The following is a 19,759-nucleotide window of genomic DNA, read 5'->3' as shown; positions in this document are numbered from 1 at the left end:
CTGATTTCAGAATGGTTAGGCACACCCAAGCTAGCATTAATCTACCTAGCCTGGATTAAAAATGGATTGCAAGGATTTAACAGCATGGATTTTAGTATAGCCTGTTTGAGCCTGACTAGAAGTCTGGGTGCTTAATCACTGCAATCTTGTGCCCTGGAAATTATGAGGGTTTTGTAAAACTGAGTTCTGTCACTCATATATGTGGAGAGCTGTTGGTAGATTAAATACATTGGTTATTCTGTGGATGAATTTTTTCCTAGCTCTACCCTTAAAGTGGTAGTAGTGTAACTTAGAACTAGTAACTATGTACTTAGTACTTTGTATGATTACAAATGTATACTGATTAATAAACAAGATGTTTTCTGTTTATTAAACAGAGAAGCAGTTGATTCTGCTATATTAGCAGTTGATTCCGCTATGTTAACATTTTATGGGACTGGCTGGTGAAGAATGAGCAATCCTCATGTTTTGATTTTTATGCATTGTTCAGCTTGCACATTGCTAAAGTACATTGTGCTGTGCTTCTTAAACTTGAATAGCAATACAGTTTTGCAGTTAAATATTTTCATAATTGCAGGTGAATAATAAGAATCGGCAATTAAATAAATCTGAGAAATTGAACGGAAGTGGAATCTGTGAAGCATTAAAAGCCCCCTAGTAAGTTCATGTACTGAATAAAAACCCAAAATCCAACAAACAAAAAACCAAACTAAAACAAACCAACAAAAATAAACAGTCCCTCTCCCCAAATGCTCCCCCTCCCCCCAGAAAAATGCACCTCAAAACCAAAGAAGCAACAAGCAAAAACCAGCAAGCCCCTGACTGAAGAGAAATTAGAGTAGCAAAATTTGAACTGCTAGTGTTATTTCCTTGCTTTGTTTTTTGCCTGTAGAGAGCAAAATACTTTGTTCCTTTATAAAATGTTTTGAGAACATGTGGAACTGATACTACAACTGCACTGACCATGAGGTTTACTAAATTCATGCTTCAGAACAGAGACATCAACTCAAAATACGAAAATGTTTCTGGGAATTCAGGGATGAAGAATTCTTAAATGATTCCATCTACCTAAAAGCAAAAGGTGTCCAGTCACTGGTAGTCCTTTTATAACTCCTTGATCAATTTCCTTCCTTCTCTTGGTCTCTTCCTTCTTATATACATTTTCATTTTTTTCCTCCAGTTTTTCGGTACCTTTCTTGAACTGTAAAACCAAGTTTCTCTGTGCCAGACAAAGTAAAATAACTGCTTTGCTCTCTTAATTGGTATTCTCGCTTGTTTAAATATTAGTGGCTTGCATAAGATTAGCCACAGCTACGTGTTTTGAGTTTCCTATTGGGTACACAGATTCAGGGAAGCTGACTAGTAAATTGGAGTGATGCTCAGAGCTGTCACCTGTGAACATCAGAATTCACACTTTCCACTTGAGATCAGAGAAGATCAGCTTGCTTTTCAGCCTAATTGTATTCACTACTTATGCATAATGCAAACCCACAACTTAACTCTGTTCCATTTGATGAAAGATAAAGATCAGTGCCTACTAGACAGTGTGATGCTAGCTTTACAGATCCCATCAGCATCAGGCATTAGTCATGAGTTTTTATGTATAAAACATAGCATGCATGTCTGTACACATCATAATGGGAATGTATAATTTTAGCATAGAATACCAGGTTGGAAGGGACCTCAAGGATTATCTGGGCCAGTCTTTCTTGGCAAAAGCACAATTCTAGACACAATGATCCAGCACTCTGTCCTTCCAAATCTTAAAGTGTCTAATGTTGGGAAATCCAGTACTCCTCTAGGGCAATTATTCCGATGGCTGATTGTTCTCAGTGTGAAAAACTTTCCTCATGTCCAATTGGAATCTCCCCAGGAGCAATTTGTGCCCATTACCCTTTGTCTTTTCCATGTGACTCCTTGTAAGATGGGAGTCTCAGTCGTCTTTGTAGCATTAATAGTAATGCAATTAATAAGTAGTGCTTCTTAATAATCTTACTATGTGTAGATTTTATTGCATGTTGATCTCTTTAGTCTTATGCCCTATATGTGTAGATGAATTTACTAATATACAGCCCTTCAGTACCTCAAAGGTATGCTATTTATTATATTGACCTTTAATACCATTAATATGTCATTCTTCTGAGTCTTTTTCAGCTTATAGAAAAAAATTGTTTTTTAAGCAAAGGAAGCTTTCAATTTTCTAATACATCAGAGTAGCGAAAAATCAGCTTTGACTTTATGCATAGTATATTTACAGATGCTTTATGTGTTTGAGCTGCAGTCTCTCTGATGCCTGCTGATCTCCAATAGAAAATGAAAGGGGAAGAGGCAAGGTTTGTCATTAAATCTCATCAAGTTACATTTTTGCATCTATATATGTATATTAGAAAATATACAAGAGGAGAATTTTCTCTAAACTGGCAAGTCTAGGGTGGCAAAGCCTTTGAAAGTTGAAGAATTGCTCGGATAGAATTAAATTGGGATGTAGCCTGGTGAATTTTTTGGGTCTATTGCTGTTGGTATTTTGTGTGTGTGTGTGCACGCAGACCTTCTGAGGTCGCATGAGAACGGTCCTCTCCTTTAACCACATCAGTGTCCTGTAGTTTGTGAGGCTCAGTGTTGGGATGTGTCACATGGTCAAGGCTGCACCTAGAGCGTGCTGGCCTGGCCAGCCTTTAGTTCCGTCATTCCATCTGCACACAAAAGAAAGGCAGGAAAGCCGCTTCCTCATCTGGTTGTTGGATCAAGGTGTTTACTTTGCCCTGCACACTTGGAACTGTTTAGATGCTTCTGGTTGCTGTGACACAAGAAATGGTGGAGATGACAACATATTTTTCCTTTTTTCCCCCCTTTTTTGCTATTTTTTTTTTTTTTATAACTAGCCTTGTCATTATTGGTGTAGCATTGCTCTTAAAAACCTTGATTTCTTTGTGTGATGGCTGTACCTTAGGGGGAAGCAGCCACAGTTGTTCTTGCTTCCTCTTGTTGTCTGTGTTCTTAGTAAAGTGTTTGTAAAGCCTGTAGACAAGAGGTGCAATAAACTTGTATGTACATGTGGTAGTATAGATATCATTTTTCAGACTGAGGAAGCACCGAACAATCGTGGTTTGTTATAATCTTTTCCTTTATGCTATTTCCTCTTCTATTTTATTACTCTGCCCTTTTTGCCTTTATTTTCTCTACTGCTCTTTGGCATTTATTTTCTTCAGCATATCTTTCTTTTTTTATTAGTCTTTTTCTCCGTTCTGATACTTGTGTTAGAGCTCTTTGCAGAAGTTTGCTGGGGGGAAAGGTTGAAGTTGAGAACCAGAGTACCCTTCTCTTCTCTGAGAAGGGAGAACTGCTGCTTTAGCCTCTCTTCTCTGAAATAAGTTACTGTTGGGAGGAGGTTGTGTTGGAAGAAAGATGAACTGCAAAAGCCTGAGCACTTTCCTGGCTGGGATTAATTTAGAATCAGAAGCTTATAGCATTTTTTAAAACATTCACATGCTTAGGTGTGAGGGAGTATAAGGGGACAGACATGTACCTTGGAGATCTTTGCTTCTTGTATCTGTTCTTGACTATAAAAGGGAAGCAGAGGTACATCTGGTTAGATTGAAAACTTGCGAGTGAGAGAAGAGCAGGTAAATGCAGGGACTATTTAATGTTTTTGCTGTGGAATTAAGTTGTGAGCCAAGTGCTCTTTCTTGGATTATTCTGCAAAGCAATTGTCATTTTTTCGTTAGTAAAGGTTAATCTGGGGTTTTTAGCTTTGCTTTTATTAAAATGGCTTTGATATAAAAAGTAGTGTTGAGGCTCCTGACCATCTTCAGAGACACGACAGAGGTATTCAGAAGGGCTGGTTAAACATTTGGACAAGTTGGATACATTTTCTCATACATTGAACTTTAACTGTTGTCTTTCATCCAGAAGTCCAGTGTTACAGTTAGCTTACTCTGTTTGGTCAAATCAAAGTTCCCTCTCCACAGGGGTGTTGCTTCTGGCAGAGTACAGCAGCAGATGTAAGTGGAGGAAGATAGGATGGATTTGTAGCTGTAGACTTAATGTCTTCTAGCTCACGACTTCCTGAATCAGGAAGTCCAGTACCTTTTTGCTCTTTGTTGCCTTTCTCTTACACTTCCTAATTCTGCAATAGCTTTTTTTAATTGGGACGAGCAGAACTGCATTTGGTACTGATGGCAGAAATCTTACATAGTGATATGATAGAGAACCAGTGTTGTTTTCAGAATAATTCCTAATGCTGTCAGTGTGTGGGTGTTGGTTTTGTGTTGTAGGGGATTTTTTTGTGAGTGTTGGGAGTATAATTTGATGGATACAAATATCTTCATAGTCTTCAATATAAAGAATTCTACAAGGAATTGAGAAATGCCAGGTAGTATTTTAATGGGTTTGCTTTTCATATTTGATTACCTGTTTGGTACAGTCACCTAGCAGTGGGTGCTTCAGAGCTGTAAGTCATTGCAGCATGTAAAGTATTCCAGAGTTTGGGCTCCTGTTTTCATGGTTAGGGCTTAAACTTTCCTAAGCTTACCCCAGATCAATAATACCTCTACTGACACATCCAGAGGCGTGCCTGCTGCATTTTTGTTACCCACTTCAACTGTTACTCCATGTTTGCCATATGACCCTTCATTTTTTCTAGGGTAGTTGTGCAGTTACATACCTTGAGTCCATAAGGGCCCCCAGAGAATAAACTAAATGATCTCGATACCCTGAGGACACTTCTGGAATTGTTCCTTTACAGAGCAAAGAGGATTGTGGCTGACCCTCTTCTAATGTTTTTATATAACCATGATTTAAGCTGTTTTCTAATTTTGCCTATTAAATGAAAGTGGAGATTTAGCTTTTCCCTTGGATGAGTAGATTCTGAAGCAAATCAGTGTAGAAAACCTTTTGAGACCCTTAAAGCTTTATTGTGCATGTGGGAAATTGCAAGAGTGTATTGATACATACTTTGAAATTTTGGTATGAAAGGGTTCAACAAACATGACTGTTATACAAAATGTGAGGGTGCTACAGAAGCTGCTTGCCCTTTTGTGACCAAAGGACTACAGTTACTGTTTTTGTTTTTCCCAGACAGACTGTTTTTGTCCAGAATGCCATTATGGCAAAAATAGGAGATGTTTCCTGTCCTTTGGTAAGCTGCCAAGAACTGACACCTTTCTCTTCCCTTTTTCAAATGAAACCAATCCTTGAGGCTAAGGCTTGGCTTTGGTGCTGCAGCTGTGAGCCTTACAGAGACTGCTGCATGTTCTGTCATCCCACCTGAAAATACAATTTATCTGTAAAACAGTTTTATTCTGTGTTAATACCTGTGCAGGGCTTATGCTTCAGTTCTAAACTGACCAGTGAGGCATTGAAACAGTACATCTTGCTTGGCGTTTGGAATGTTGGTGCAGCTCAGGATCATTCTAATCATGGCTGATATGAATTGAAAAATATCCTTTTTTAATGACTAGACGAATCAGCTGAAATAAAAACAGTTTTCATGTTTTTCTTATTTAACCTGTATTTGATTGCTTTTTTACGGTTTGTGGCTTACAGTACTCGTTCGGTTTAGCACAAATGTATCAGGCCTGCCATTTTCATTTAGTGTTTGAAAAATAGTGTTTGTACAGTAACTGCTTCTGACAAGGAATTACAGAACTATATTGAAATGGTTTTAGTAGTAAGTAGTATAAAAAATGAGAAACAGCTATGTCAGAATGTGTTTGTACTTTGTGGTAGAGAATCATGCATGACTACATGGGGTTTCTTTTCAGTTTCACAGGACCAAAATTTAAACTGTATTAAAGCACAGAAGGCACAGAGATACTACTTTTTATCTTGTGTAAAATACTCTATTTCATATTATACTGATGGTGGTCATTTGGAAAAATCATTCTTCTGGTTTGAGCAGCTGATAAGCTCCTTTATATCTCTAATGTTTAATGTATTTTTTATCATCAATTAGATTTAATAATTATTTTCTGAAGTCCCTTTTATTAGCCTGAGGGGTTTTGCAGTATGTATTTTAATGCGTGATTTATATTGCTAAGAGTATACAGGGTAATGATAGAGCTGACGAGATCAGGCAAGAACAGGAGTGACCTCAGAACCATTTGCCTTTGTAACAGTACAGTCAATATAAAATGCAACACATAGACCAATATTTTTTGCTTTTCTTATAGACCACATGGAGCTTTCTTGTATTTTGATAGGTACACACTTATAAATCCAGTAATGAACTAACTTTTTTTTGTCTTAAAGGGTCTAATGTAAAATTATCTTATTCTAACAAAATAATTTCAAAAAGAAGCTTGACTAAAAAAAGCAAACTTTAGTACTAGGGAGTTTTATTTCTGGCACTCTGAGGCCACTGGCTAATCTTTTCAAGACTGAAAAGCCTCACAATGATGTAGGATTTATTTTCTGGACTTCAGTAAATGTTTGGACAGCTGTTTATTCTCTAATACAGTGTTTTTCTGTTTTCTATGTGTTTTGTGGTTGAGAGGATTCTTAAAGATTTACCTGATACATAGATAACCTGTAGTCTGCAAATGGAAGTGTTGGACCAAGAGCCATGAGCTTTAAATTTGCTCTTTTAATCGCTGGGCTCTCTGCATAAAGTACTTCTTTGCCTTTTGGAGGTGTAGGGGCTTCACAAATTTCTTTATCATACCTGGGAGTTGGTTGTGAAGTTGGTCAGTAAGATCAGTGTTGCTATAAGTAAGAGCTCACCACTGTTTGTTCTGTCTCACCAGTTCCCAAACAATAACAAAATGTAGGACACAAATACTTTTGAGAATTGTTTCCTGATGGAAAACACAATGTTAGGAGAGAGGTCTGCCTTCTGTAGGGCAATGGTTTAAACATCACTATTCCCTATTTTCAATAGCATTCTCCCTTTGGTTGTAGTGGTGCTGCCCTGTTCAGGTGGATATGATAATCTGTGGGGCTAACTTGTTTTACTCTTATCATGTTGTTTTATGTTTTTCTCCAATTTGTTTGCCAGATTCCTTATGTTTTCTCTTTGAATGCAAATGTGAGGTTTGCTTTTAAAGCTTTACAAAATCTGCATACATGCAGATAGGTAATTGGAGTGTTTTGAGTTCTGTTTCTGAAAATGGGAGCTAGTGCATCTGAAAATACTGCATTCTGTCCATAGTATCAGAGAAATAGCACTTTTTTTGTACGTAGGCCAGTGGTTACTTTCTTTCCTCTTGCAGTACTGCAGGTACGCTCTCTGTAAGTGGAGGAGTTTTGCATTCCTTATCATGCATGACTGTTGGACCTAGGCCTCACAATCTGGTTTCACAGATGATTTGGAACAGCCCTGGAGATGTAATCAAAGTCTTGTTCTGTCCTTCAGCAAATATTTTCACATGATATGTAAGGAGTCTTGGGTTTTCAGACAGCTTTTTTGTGTTATTCTGGCTTTTAGATCTCTGAACTAGTAAATATCCATACACATTTTTAAAGGAAAAGGAGAATACTGCCTGTTTGTGGCTTTCTGGCTCCTGTCTGTGTGTGTGGTTGCCACTAAGTTTCGACATGGGTTCATAGACAAATGTGTATATGTGAAAAATGTACTATTCTTAAATTTCTGGCAGAAAAGAATATTACTGAAGGCATTGGCGTGGTGGTCATCTAAAATCTAAACAAGAGTTTCTGAAAGTCAATTTTTGAAAAGGCTGAAAGATGGTGTCATATTTTGGTATGTGCTGTTAACACTCCACCTCCGATAGTTGCTCAGAGTCTGATGTAAATATGTGCTAGATTTTGGTCAAGTATGAGTTAGAATATTACTGCTGTTTCACAGGACAGCTGAAAAATAAAATCAAAGGTCAAATACATGCCTGACAGAGCCAAAATAAGTGTGTGCATACACAACCGTTGATAAAGTCTAAATTGTTTTACATTAATGGTGTAAACACAGTGTACGATACCAGCTGGACTCAGAATGTAACTGCTGTCTAGAAGGAAAAAATCCTCACATTGAACCTTGTTTTAAAATTTTAACTGCATTAAAAATTAATTGCGAAGTGTGAATTGCAAAGTAGAATTAGTACAAATATCAGTAGTACTGTTGAGTATGAAATTAATTCTATTTTAAAAATTCCATGTGAATAAGAGGAAACTGAAATTGGAAGGAATTTTTCTGTTTGTGGAGGGAAGGTGAAGGGGAGGAGAAATCTATTCATGCGCATTGTCACCTAAAATAAGTCATAAAAACGAGTTCATACATAATGACTGCTTTTTTTTCTCATTTACTGTAGACAAGACACCCCTTGGAAAGTCAAATAACTATATTAAGAAGATGAGGATTTTCTCTTCCAGTTGTTATCAATCTCTTTTTAGTAATCTTAGAACTAGATTTTTAGGATTTGTTCCTTAGAATACACGAGAATGAGTGTGGTATTTCAAAGCTAGGACAATGGTGTTGACTAGACTTGAAACAGCTTAACCTCATGTGCTCAGTAGTCTTAACACCTTCCCAAATTATATTTGGCTTTCAAGATGAATATCAGGTTTATGACTCTTTAGTCTGTGATCCTATACAGCTTCTCTTTTCTGATTTATTACTTTTAATATGGCTGTTTCTGCATGTGTGTGGATTTTAATTTGTCTTTTTCAGAGTTGTGATATTTTGTTTTGCTCTCACCTGCATGGATTTTACCAAGTGTGTTTTAGAATCCCTGATTTCTTAAGCTCTCTTGAGATCAGGATCATCTCCCTGATATTCCTTGCAACTTCTGCCCCCTTTCCCCCTTTCCACCCCCCCCCTAGTTTGGTGTCATTTGCAGATTCTTCAAGGGGGCCTGTGTTTGGTCACCAAAATTAATAAACTAAACAAAATCTGCTGCAGGTCAAGTACTAGCTGGACCAACCCAAAATTCTTTCTGGTTTTGTTTTATTTTTTTATACTGAACCATTGCTTTGGTTTTCTGAAAGTGAATTTTCCAGTAGTTACCCTTACCTACACTAATTATTTTGGATTTATAGTCTCCAAGTTATGTTGAACAGTGTCAGAAGCATCACTTACATAAGCTGCACCTGCTGCTTCAATAAGACTTTTACCCAAGAGAGAACATGACATTGTTTTGTGGCTTCCTGACTATCATTTATCTTTCTCCCCTAACTTAAATCCCGCTTCTTTTTCCCCAGCAGTATGTCCAGATTTTTCTAAGCATCAGATTTACATTGTTTGTCTTGCTATTTAAGTAATTTCCCACTTCCCTAGTATTGTTATTAGACATATACTCTGTTTCATATTGCTCTGGGATCCCTGTCTTTTACTGGTCCTCAAAGCAAATCAGTAATACCTTAGAAATCATTTAGACTAGTTCTTTTATGTATCATAGTGTGCATTATTGTAAGTAGCTGGATTAAACTATGCGTTAATTATTCTAATTCAAGCATCAGTTTGGTTTTTTTTAAGGAGAATTTATTTTGAATGTTACATTGCTGACTTTCTCGCCTCTTCCATGTGGAGCCCTAGAGTATTGGGCTCCACAAGGAAGACCAGATTCTAAAACTGGCTGGCAATGGTATGTGCCACCACAATTTTAGTTGTCTTTGGAGGCTTTGACAGCCTGGGTAAGATCCAGAATCAATGTGTAGGCTGTCCAAGCCAGCACACTATTGAAAAGCTGCCATTAAGTAACTCCTTCTTAATGAACTGGAGAGCAGTGTTGGTATTTCTCAGAATTAGAGATAATGCTTGTCCTTTGTTGTGTTGTGTGATTTGTAGCCCACCGCCCCCAGGGACGCCTTGCAGAGCTCTGCTGGACTGGTATTTCACTCAGGAAGGCTTGGAGGGAGTAACTAATTCTCTGTTGGTATTGCTAACCACCTACTTGTGTGTATGGTGTTTTTCTGCAGTTCCTATCTGGGCAAGACTAGTACTGACTTAAAGGTCTACTTGCCTTAGTCACATCAGTATAAAAGAGCACAGAGAAGGAGGTTCTTGGCTTGCAGAGATACAAGGCGCTGCACAAACGAATGGCTTTTATGACTATTTTTGTTGTACTATATCTGTCATTTGAGCAGACTTGCTGTAGCTTCAGGAACAAAGAGTGTTGCTAGGTATCTTATAAATGTACCCTGTAACATAGACCTTGGGGCTGCGTTGCTCATAGGTTCCAGCCCTGTACCTGGCTGGAATCACTTAGTGAAGGACCGTGCTTAAAAATACCTGTTCACATAACCATAAGGCAGCTACGTGTGCTGAGAGCTGAAGCTGTGGAGACCAGAGGTGATGCAGAAATCTCTAATGACTCTTTTTCTAAATGGTTGCTGTCTGATGAATTTCTTAGTGAATTACTGAACCAGCATTGAACATCCTTTGCTGGTGGTGCCAATTACGCAGCTCCAACAGAGCACTCAAAACCCCAGCCCCCAAGTACAATACTGTATCTCTTCCTTTACTTAGTTCTATGAAATAGACTGTACGGGTAAATTTAAGACATTAAAGAGGAATGGAAGACAAACAGATGCAAATTCAATCTGGTTTAGTGCTTTTTTTCCCATGTAGGTTTTCTGATAACTTCTGCTTGACACATGGGCTTCTGTTTAATCTGTCATGTCTGGGAAGGCACTTTAAGTGAAAAACAAGTAGGAAATAATTCCAAATGGCTGGAGGACTGAAAAGGTAGTTCTGCATCAGAGTTTTACATTACTTTGCCTGTTTTAATTGGAAAGAAAGTTTAAGGATATTTGCTAAAAATAACAATTGCAAGACCTAATCAACAGAATTATGTTATTGATCTTAGGAAAAAGTTGCACTTTTCAGTGAAGGTTGGTTTTTCTTTTCTATTTATGTTTTTTCCCCGTTGTTAATGGAATTAATCTCACTTATGAACAGCTGTTGAAATAATTAACAGTGCCACTCAAGTTGTAGTTGTTCTGTTTCCTTGAAAGTCCCAAGCAGATTTAAAATTAAAAGCCAAAACCCAAAGCCGCTGGAGGGTAGAGTAGGCAGCTTACACAATAGAAATTGCAAATGGGGGAAAAAAAACCAACTTGAGCTTAGCCTACATGGTCATTCACTGAATTCTTTTAAAATTATGTCCTTTTGGAAGGGGTGGTCCTGGCTTTCCCTGTCTGCTGATTGATGGTTGTTTCAGGGTCTTTCACCCAGGAACAGTGGGAGAGGATGGGTGCATGAAGTCTGAGCTGCAGTGCACAGCACGTGTACTTGTATTGCCTTGTTAAAGTCAGAAGGCATCTCTTAGATGTCTGTCTTACTTCAGATAATCAAATATTTCATGGTGGCTTGTGTTGCAGTAGAGGTTCTGATGCATTTGGAAAAACGGTCCTACAGTGTAGCTTTTGAAGCTGTTGGGATTTGGTAGAGATGTTTTACTACCTAAAATTTGTGTGTTTCTAAGTGACTCTGCCTCATGAATGGAGGTAATGTATTTTGTGTTGGCTGCCTACAGCCGTGTGCCCTGCTGAACTGAAGACAGAGTTGCTTATCAGTCAGTCCTTAATTTTCTGAGGTTTGTATCTTAGTGTTGCAAGTCAGGTCTGCACAGGGTGGTGGTTTGTCGTAATTGCTATTCTGGAAACGTTAGTCTCAAAATCTTGACTCATCTGTCAGCTTTGGGATTTGCAGTGCAGGAAAAATACCCAGTATTTTATTTAGCTTACTCTGCAGTTTAGGTTAATAGCTCTAGCAGTCCCGTCACCTGGAAGGTAGAGAGGGGCTGTCATACTGTGAAGGAGCTGTCCCAATTCAAGCTTTTGTTGTCAAAGATTTTTAGCTTGGACAGATTATACGTGCTCATTCTGTGTTTACTGTTCTGGTAGCTAATTTTGCTGAAGGACTTTCATTTTGCCTCGCTCACGGTTTATAACACTGGTGAGACTTTGCAGGATCTGATGAGGCACCTGAGCTTCCCCCGGCGCCTGAGCGCGTGTTCCTGCATTGCTCCCCTCTGCAGGATGAGCCTCCGTGCACCGTAGCTCTCCGAAATGGGAGTGCAGGGACAATCTGTTCAGTACTCACAGTACTGCCTGTGCTGGCATCCAGTGCAGAGCGGAGGGAGGAAGCGGCTGTGATTCAAATACCAGCGGGCTGAGGAACGGAAAGGAAGGAGAAGATGCTAGGCTGGGAGACAGAGGGCAGGCTCTCAGAGGAGAGGAGCAAAGACTGGAAAAGCCAGAGGCTGTTTAAGAGAAAAAGGGGCTACGCAAGGGAGCAGGACACGGAGCGGTGAGGGGAATTGATTTATAAGCAGCAATGAGTAACAAAGGGAGGTTCTGAGGACAGGAAAAATGCAAATAATTACTTGTTTGGGTTTGAAAGGTTCTGGATGGCCTGGACCATTCTTCTGGAAAAGTACTGCAGTTTGATACTGCTGAGATTTTGTGGCAGGTGCTCTCAATAGAGGGGTTTTTTTTTCAGGTATATCATTCTCCAGCTCACTGGCTATTTAGGTCTTGAATTAGTTAACTCTGAACAAGAGTATTTTATCTGCATATTTTGTTTAATTTTGTTTCTGTTTTACTAGCTGCTGCTTCTTTGAAGAGAGATTACCTGTGTCCTTCAAATGCCTGTGGTATTTTCAAGAGGAACCATTTTTCTGTAAGTGGAGGTCTTTTCTATGAACATAAAATTCAAAACATGAATTAGTGGAATGCAGTAATAGGAATGTGGGTGTGCAGGGAAGTCTAAAATACTTAAAAACTGGATGGTTTTTGTACATAGTATGGTTTTCATGATTTGTAATTGAGAATAATGATCGATGCTCAGGGGAAGCTACTTTTTTTTGGCTTTGGTCATTTGAAATGAATAGTATACTTCTATTATAAGCTTAGACAGTGATGATAAAAGCTATACTTGTCTCTGTCAACATTTGTGAAAAACAAGTCTCTGGAGATTTCTGAATGTTTTATTTAATGATGAGAATAGTAAATCTGTCCTGCGTAGTGTCTGGATGAGCTGTCTTATATCAAAACATTATTAATTGATTTTTATACTTTACAGCTGTGTTTTGGGAATAAGTACTGGAATGAAAGCCAAAAGCTCCACTCTGGATTTTAAGAACCATACTGGAAAAGAGTTAAGGGATTGATTTAGTTTTCTGGTCTAGAAATTTTGAGGAGGAGAAAAAAGGAGGGACTTCAGCTGCCTATTATCTTTGTTTGCCAGCAGTCTCAAACTTGTTTGATCATCACAGGAGTATGGCTATCCATTTCTGTGCAAATATTTAGCTTTATGAAGATAGGCACCCAGTGGGGCCTTTATTTTCACTTAAATGCATTATTAACATTAAATTGTGGAAGTAGGGATTTACTGGGATTGCTGAACTGTAGATCTGCTTCTTCAGATATGAATACTGTGAAGGCCAGTTGTCAGCTTTTCTAGAAATATTGCATTTTACATTCTGGACACATCCTGTACATTAATCAGTTCCTTAAACATTGTGTTTTGTCTTTATTCTGAAACTCATAGTGTAATATCAGATGGTACAGTATGGATAAAGGACTCTGTGTGTTTGTAACAAGGCTTGCTTCAGCATGAGTAAGAGAAATTGTGAGAGTTTTCTCCCCAGTTTAGAAACACATTTTCAGGGAAATAAACAACAAATAGCTATGCAACAGGAATTGGTGGGGTAATTTGACCCTTATGTGTATTTTGCCCTCACAAGGGGATGTTTCTATGAAGGTTCTAATGCAGGCTAATGTCAGTTTAGTTGAGCCATGAGTTTTCTATATGCTTGTGTGGTATTTGCTTTTTCTTCTCCTTCTTGAAAAGGATACACGCATTCTTAAAGTCTTTAGGATATAGTAAAGTTTGTTCTACTGGTTTGGAAGCTGAGTTGCTTGTAATGTGAGGAGATGACTGTAGGCCAGAAATAGAGAAGATGGGAATGGAGATGGGAGGGTTCAGTCTCCGTGTTCCTGGCAGTGGCCGGCTGCCAGCTGGGCCGAAGCTGTAATGTTAAACTGCAGCTCTGGGCTCAGTGTGGGTCCCCAGCACAAGTTCTGTGGCCTCAGAGAGGTCAATGTCTATTTTGTCCCTAACACAGATTGGATAGATCAATGGAGAGGCATTTAGATGGCTTGAGAGTAGAGAGACACATACACAATGCTGTTTTGCAATGCAGAAACATTTGGAAGTCTAGGAGAACACAGCTGTTTATTCTGGTGCTGTAAAATAATGCTCAGAAATCCTGTGGTGCAACACATTTTAGGGGACTATTCAGATGAAGTAATGAATTCTCTGGATTTGAGGCTATTTAAAGTGAGAGCTGTGTCTAGTACCATAATTATTTCCTTTTGCATGCCTGTTTTGTGATGTACCCATCTCCTGTTTCCCCAATTGCTATATGCTCACGAGGAGTCTTCCTGCTAGGACCCCTCTGTGGGCTCTTGAAAATAATAGCATTTATCTGAAAAAACAGCAGTTCCTTTGTGAGGGGACAGGCCTGCTGAGATCATGCAGCATGCACTGGAGAAGGGTTTTTCCCTTTTCACCTTTCTTCTTTCTGAAAGCCAGAAAAGTGACGCTGAGACAAGGGGAACAGGAGACAAGAGCCAAATTTGGAAGGAGGGAGTTGGGTTAGATGCAACCAGAGCTGCTTCAGCTGGCATTACTGAAATTGGGGTGGGGGAGATAAAAGGGGCACAGAAGGCTGTTGGCCTGTTAAATTGGGAGGGATTAGGGTCTGGGGGTCACAAGTCAGTAACAGCCACTTTCACTGTGGCTGTGACAGGGAAGACAGGTCTTAATGTGAAGTTGTTGGGAAGTGCAGTGGCCATGGATTGATGTTACAATGCTTCTTACTTGGATTGAAATATCTGTGGTTGTGTACTGGTTTTATTCCTACCTTTCAGTAATGAATGTACCCAGTTGTGGTTTTGTACATGTGCTAATCTTTGGAAAGAATTGTGTGAATGAGTTCTTCTTTTAATAAATAGTGGGTATTCTTTCCACTAAGTTTCGTGTAGAAAGAGTGGAGAAATGTTCGTCTTGTACTAAAAACAGGGCCTAGTCTGCTAATAGGAAGGATTTCCATCTACTATAATGTGACTGTATAAAAAAAGAAACTGAACAGTTTGTGCAGCACCTATAGTTAAAAACTGCATCTAGGTGGCCCAGACAATAGTTAAGGACTTGCCTCTATAAAAATCAGAATCATTTGCAGACTACTCAAAACAGGAAAAAAAATGGATTATCTGTACTAATAGCCCTTTGAGAGGGACTGTCCTGTGGTTATGAAAGCAGGTGTAAGAATTTCATAGTCATAGCTGTGGTACCAGAAAAAGGCCACTCATAACCTTTACTGCTTTCTATATAATTCAAATTTTAAAATTCTCATCAGGCTTTTTTGGTATATAGAATGAATGACAAATACAGATTGCATCAACCTTCGGTGGTGAAACCTACAAATAATAGAAGCCCCCAGCACAAATCCTTTGACCTTTTGTCCCATCTGAAAAAAACTAACCCACCCATGCCATGAGTGACAAAAAAGTTGAAGTCTTAATTATTGGCTTAATTGTTCATATTTTTATAGAGGGACTTCACAGTATTTCAAGTGGTCTGGTTTTCAGATGTACAACTATAGGGAGTAATTTGTGAAGGATTTTGAACTAGGAGATGATTTTACAAAAGATTATTTTTAAAGTGCATTCAACAAAAACTTGAGAGCTTCTTTTTTCTTCTGCCTCCATTATGTAAACATCAGTATTTACTTGTACCAAAGCTATTTTGTTTTCCCAGTTATAATTATTACCTGCAGTTTCATCTAATCCAGTGTTACGGTCAGTTTTTTAAAAAAATGATGTAGGAATTTGAAGGGTTTTTGTAAAAAATAATACATAAATATCCATCTGAAACAGCAGCCAGTAAAACTTGCTACTGTAAAGTTTATTTTGGTAAGAATTTTTTCCCAATCAGCCTCCTACGAAGTTTTGAAACGTTTCAGAAACTCTGGAGTGAATCTGCTTTGCGTGTCATTAAACTTTCAGTATTTACAGCTGTGTTTAATGCTTGCAGAAGTTGAATATGGTAGGTTTATATCAAACTCTCAAAGCAGGGGTCAGTAAGAACATTTGTACCTCATGTACCTCCTTGATGCTTAGCAGCAGCGTTTTAAATTGTTACAGAAAATGAAAGCAACTTCATCATTGCATTATGACAGTCAGGTTAGCAGTGATTCTAAGTAGGTATAACCAAATATTCCAGTTGTCTGGGTATTTTCATATATTATCACTTTAAAATAATTTCTTCTCTTATTTATGAAGGACTACTGGCTGTCAGTATCTTTCAGGTGCCTGTCAACATATCACCATAGCTCTTTTCATGTGTACACATTAAAAATTACCATATCCATAGGGAAAATATTTTAATTGGACAACTTCTTTTAAATTTTTTATGAGTCAAAATGTAGCCAGAAAAGGTTTCGTCCTTTAAAATTGCAGATGTGATAAGATGTAGGCTAAATCAGAAATGTGGACTTAATTCACCTGAGCAATATTTCTATTTAACTGTGATATAAAACATATATAAAATTTACCCTTTGAGACTAGTGCAGTTTTGAGACACAGTAAGAATTTTCAAATGCAAGTTGACACAACTTGTGTCAGCATAACAGTGTGTTTTAACTGAGAATGCATTTGGTCTGTGTGAGAGGAGAACCTCAGAAAGCCTTAAAAACAACAGAAAGGACAGGATACAATCTCATTAACATACAGTGATCTGTATACTAGATGGAAGACTTATAAACGAGGGTGGTGTTGCTTTTTATTAGTTTGTTACTGCCTTACGGATTTTTGTTTTAATTTTAGTAGTCTTAAGCATTGCCTGAAAGAAGGTGCTGCATACTTCTTGTTTTTCTCCCTTTTGCAGATGTTTATTTTCCTTGGTTACATCTAGAGGGCTTCCTTGTGTCCTAGGTGGTATACAGTGTCAGTTTGAAAACTTTTTATGGGGGGAGAGTGTAGTTGCTATCAGAAAGGTGCTTGGGTTCAAAGGGGAGTCTGTGATGGCTGCAGGTCTTTTTATTTTCTTATAATTGCAGTGAACTCTTGAAATCTGCAATCACAGCTTTTACTTTTCCACAATACTTCCCTTTTTATGAATTCCAGTAAAATTTTCTGGTTTGGATGCTTTAAGTTTGTTTACTTTGCTTTTAAGCTCACTTGTAATTCTTTTCATAATTTCAGAAATGTGGCATTATCAGGCCTGTTTTTCTAATATTATCCAATAATTCAATACTTTAATGCAGGTGTATTTAGATTAATACAGAAATCTGTAGGCAACCAGTTGGTCTGAACCAAGTATTTTCTTCAGCTTGCATAGGTGTAGAGTTGTGTGTCCATGCTGGGAAATGTCAAATCATAAATCCACTGTAGAAAATACTTAAGAATGTCTAGTGTCTTTTTTCCTGCAATTTAGAAAATGAGATCAGTCCTGAAGTAAAAATATTCCTGGTAAATAACAAGATAAATTGAAAAGTGGCTTCACCTTATGTAAGAGTATTCATGTGCAGGGGTGACAGTGGTTTAACTAAGTCGGTGCAGCATGATTCCATATATTCAATTGCTGTCATTTGTGTGTATTGAACTCACTTTCCCCCAAGGTACTTTCAGATAATATTTCGATTAGTTTTTTTCTATCAATTTTTCCATGTTTAAGAGTATCTTTGAATATTTTTCAATTAATGAAATTAAGTAATGGCTTCAAGCCAAATGATCTTATCTTTGATCTGTTCCTCCCCTTGCATGTGCGCCCCAGCACACGTGCACAAAGGACATGCTTAGCTTCATACAGTGGGATGGATTTTTGTTATATTTGGGGTGTTTTAACTTACATATGCAGTAATAAAGTTATCCTTCAGTGGTAAATGATCCTGTGAATTGTGCTTTTTAATTGGCACCCGAAAGGGTTACCATCCTCAGTGCAGAATCTGTAGCTCTCCTAAGTGTGTCAGGTAACCAAATGATGGGGAGGTTGACTTAAATCAGCCACATCTAGTGGTTTTTCATGAGCTGAGAGTACACTTCAGAGTGACAGCCATACAGAAGTTAAGCATTTCACAGCTTACTAGTTGTGTTAGAAGTTGTTTTTAAAATATTAGGAGAATAATGATTGACAGAGTACATTGGACTGAAAAGGAAAATGGCAGTGGGGGAGGAAAATAACTCATTATTGTATTTTCAGGCTCTATTAATATACAGTCTAAAAACCATAGATCTATAAATTCCAAGATTGTGGTGAAAATTACTTTTTTTTTTAAAAAGGCAGAGAAATGGGATTAAACACTGTGAATGGCTTGAGCCCACCTTCCCCTCTCAAGTGCTGAAATTTTTATGAACTAACAAATGCAAAAAGTTGTGAGCAGTTTTTCTGTGATATAGGTTAATGATGTTCATGTTTCCAGAAGGAAGAGGTGATGGGTATGAGAGGAGCCTTCCTTTCTCCATCTTGGAAATCTGTAACATAAGAATGTATTTGAGACTTAATCTTTCATTTTTAGAAATTTTCTGGTGGTTTTTTCATTAAATTCTCCACGTACAAGAAATCAGCATGTCTGTCTTGTTAATTTAGAGAAATTTAAGATTCATATGAAATGCTCAAAGTACTTTACTTTCCTTGGCAATGGTCTAGAACTGGATGGGCTGTGGAGGAGGTGCTTTGCTGGCATGGACTGGGAGGAGGCCTCTCGTTTTGACTAGCTGCTGTTACCAAAGTAATCCTGCTTTCGAGTTAGGCTGAGGAACATCTTTCCTGTCTTCACAGAGAATGCCCTAGTAACCAGCTTCCTTGTTCCTTTGGTCTCTAGCAGGTGACTCAATGTAAGAATGGATATTAGCTCATTCCCTGTCACTGGTTCTAAGTGGAAAGGGAAATTTTCATTTATGTTGGTTCAATAATAGTATTTCCTGGCAACATAATGAGCTTGATCATGCACATTTTCAGAATGTAGGCTCATCAGAAGTTCCTGTGATTCATGAATATAAAACTTTTAATCCAGTTCAATTTTTTTCCAACAGAGTATTAAAAAAAAATACCCATACAGGTATATGCTACCGGAAGTTCCCTTTTTATCACTTAAGCTGGAAAGATTTCTTAAGAAAATGTAGAAGGAGGGATGTTACTCACTTAAGGAAGTGTACTTTCTTTCATATGTTACTCCTGCCTTATTGGTCAGTATCAGTCTCACTCACATCCTCTTCTTGTGCAGATTAATTATTTCAAGCTGTCTTCTCCATCTGTTACCAGATTCGGGAATGCAGCTTTCCACAGTTCACCTGTGTGTTTTTAGCCCACACTTAAAACATATAGGCCAAAAACCCCCTAACCCTTCTTAGGCTTTTTATTTCCTTTGTCTGTGTTGTTTTCTTTATTTATTTTCCTGGTGCGTGCAGTGATCGTATCAGGAAGTTATACTGAAAATTACCTCTAACTTTTATGTGAACGTGCTGACTTCTTTCACTTCCACAAATTTCACTGTACAGCTGGAATAGCTGTGCTTCACTAGTTTAACATGAAAAAGGACTCATTTATTATCTTGATAATCTCTGCATTTCTGGAGTTAAGTCATATTTGCATCTGGTGGAGTTTGTGGAAGCCAGTTTTTCTCAGTACAGAGACCATGGAAAATGCACTGTATGAGATCTTCAAGAATATTTTTTTCAGTAAGTGTCATATACCAGATGGCTTTGAGACCTATTTAGCTATCTGTTTTTGTTAATCTTGCTTTGCTGCTTCAGACCTCAGAACTTAATTTCCCCACCTGCTGATAAATACAGGGTCATAGGA

General features: G+C 38.0%; 1 protein-coding gene across 3 annotated transcripts in view; it reads left to right on the top strand.

The window, feature by feature from the left end:
* Positions 1-19,759, top strand: part of SIPA1L1 (signal induced proliferation associated 1 like 1) — a 206,724-nt gene that overhangs the window by 71,205 nt on the left and 115,760 nt on the right. The window contains exon 3 of one of the 3 annotated variants that reach the window (XM_082283511.1): positions 12,498-12,571. The exons of the other annotated variants lie outside the window; for them this stretch is intronic. The gene's annotated coding sequence lies outside the window, so the exon portion shown is untranslated. The remainder of the gene's footprint in view (positions 1-12,497; positions 12,572-19,759) is intronic. 3 annotated transcript variants of the gene reach the window in all.

This window comes from Coloeus monedula (assembly GCF_965178545.1).
Source record: "Coloeus monedula genome assembly, chromosome: 6".
NCBI classification, from domain to species: Eukaryota; Metazoa; Chordata; class Aves; order Passeriformes; family Corvidae; genus Coloeus; species Coloeus monedula.
The sequence above is the reverse complement of the archived record's forward strand: the minus strand, read 5'-3'. Positions and strand labels throughout refer to the sequence as shown.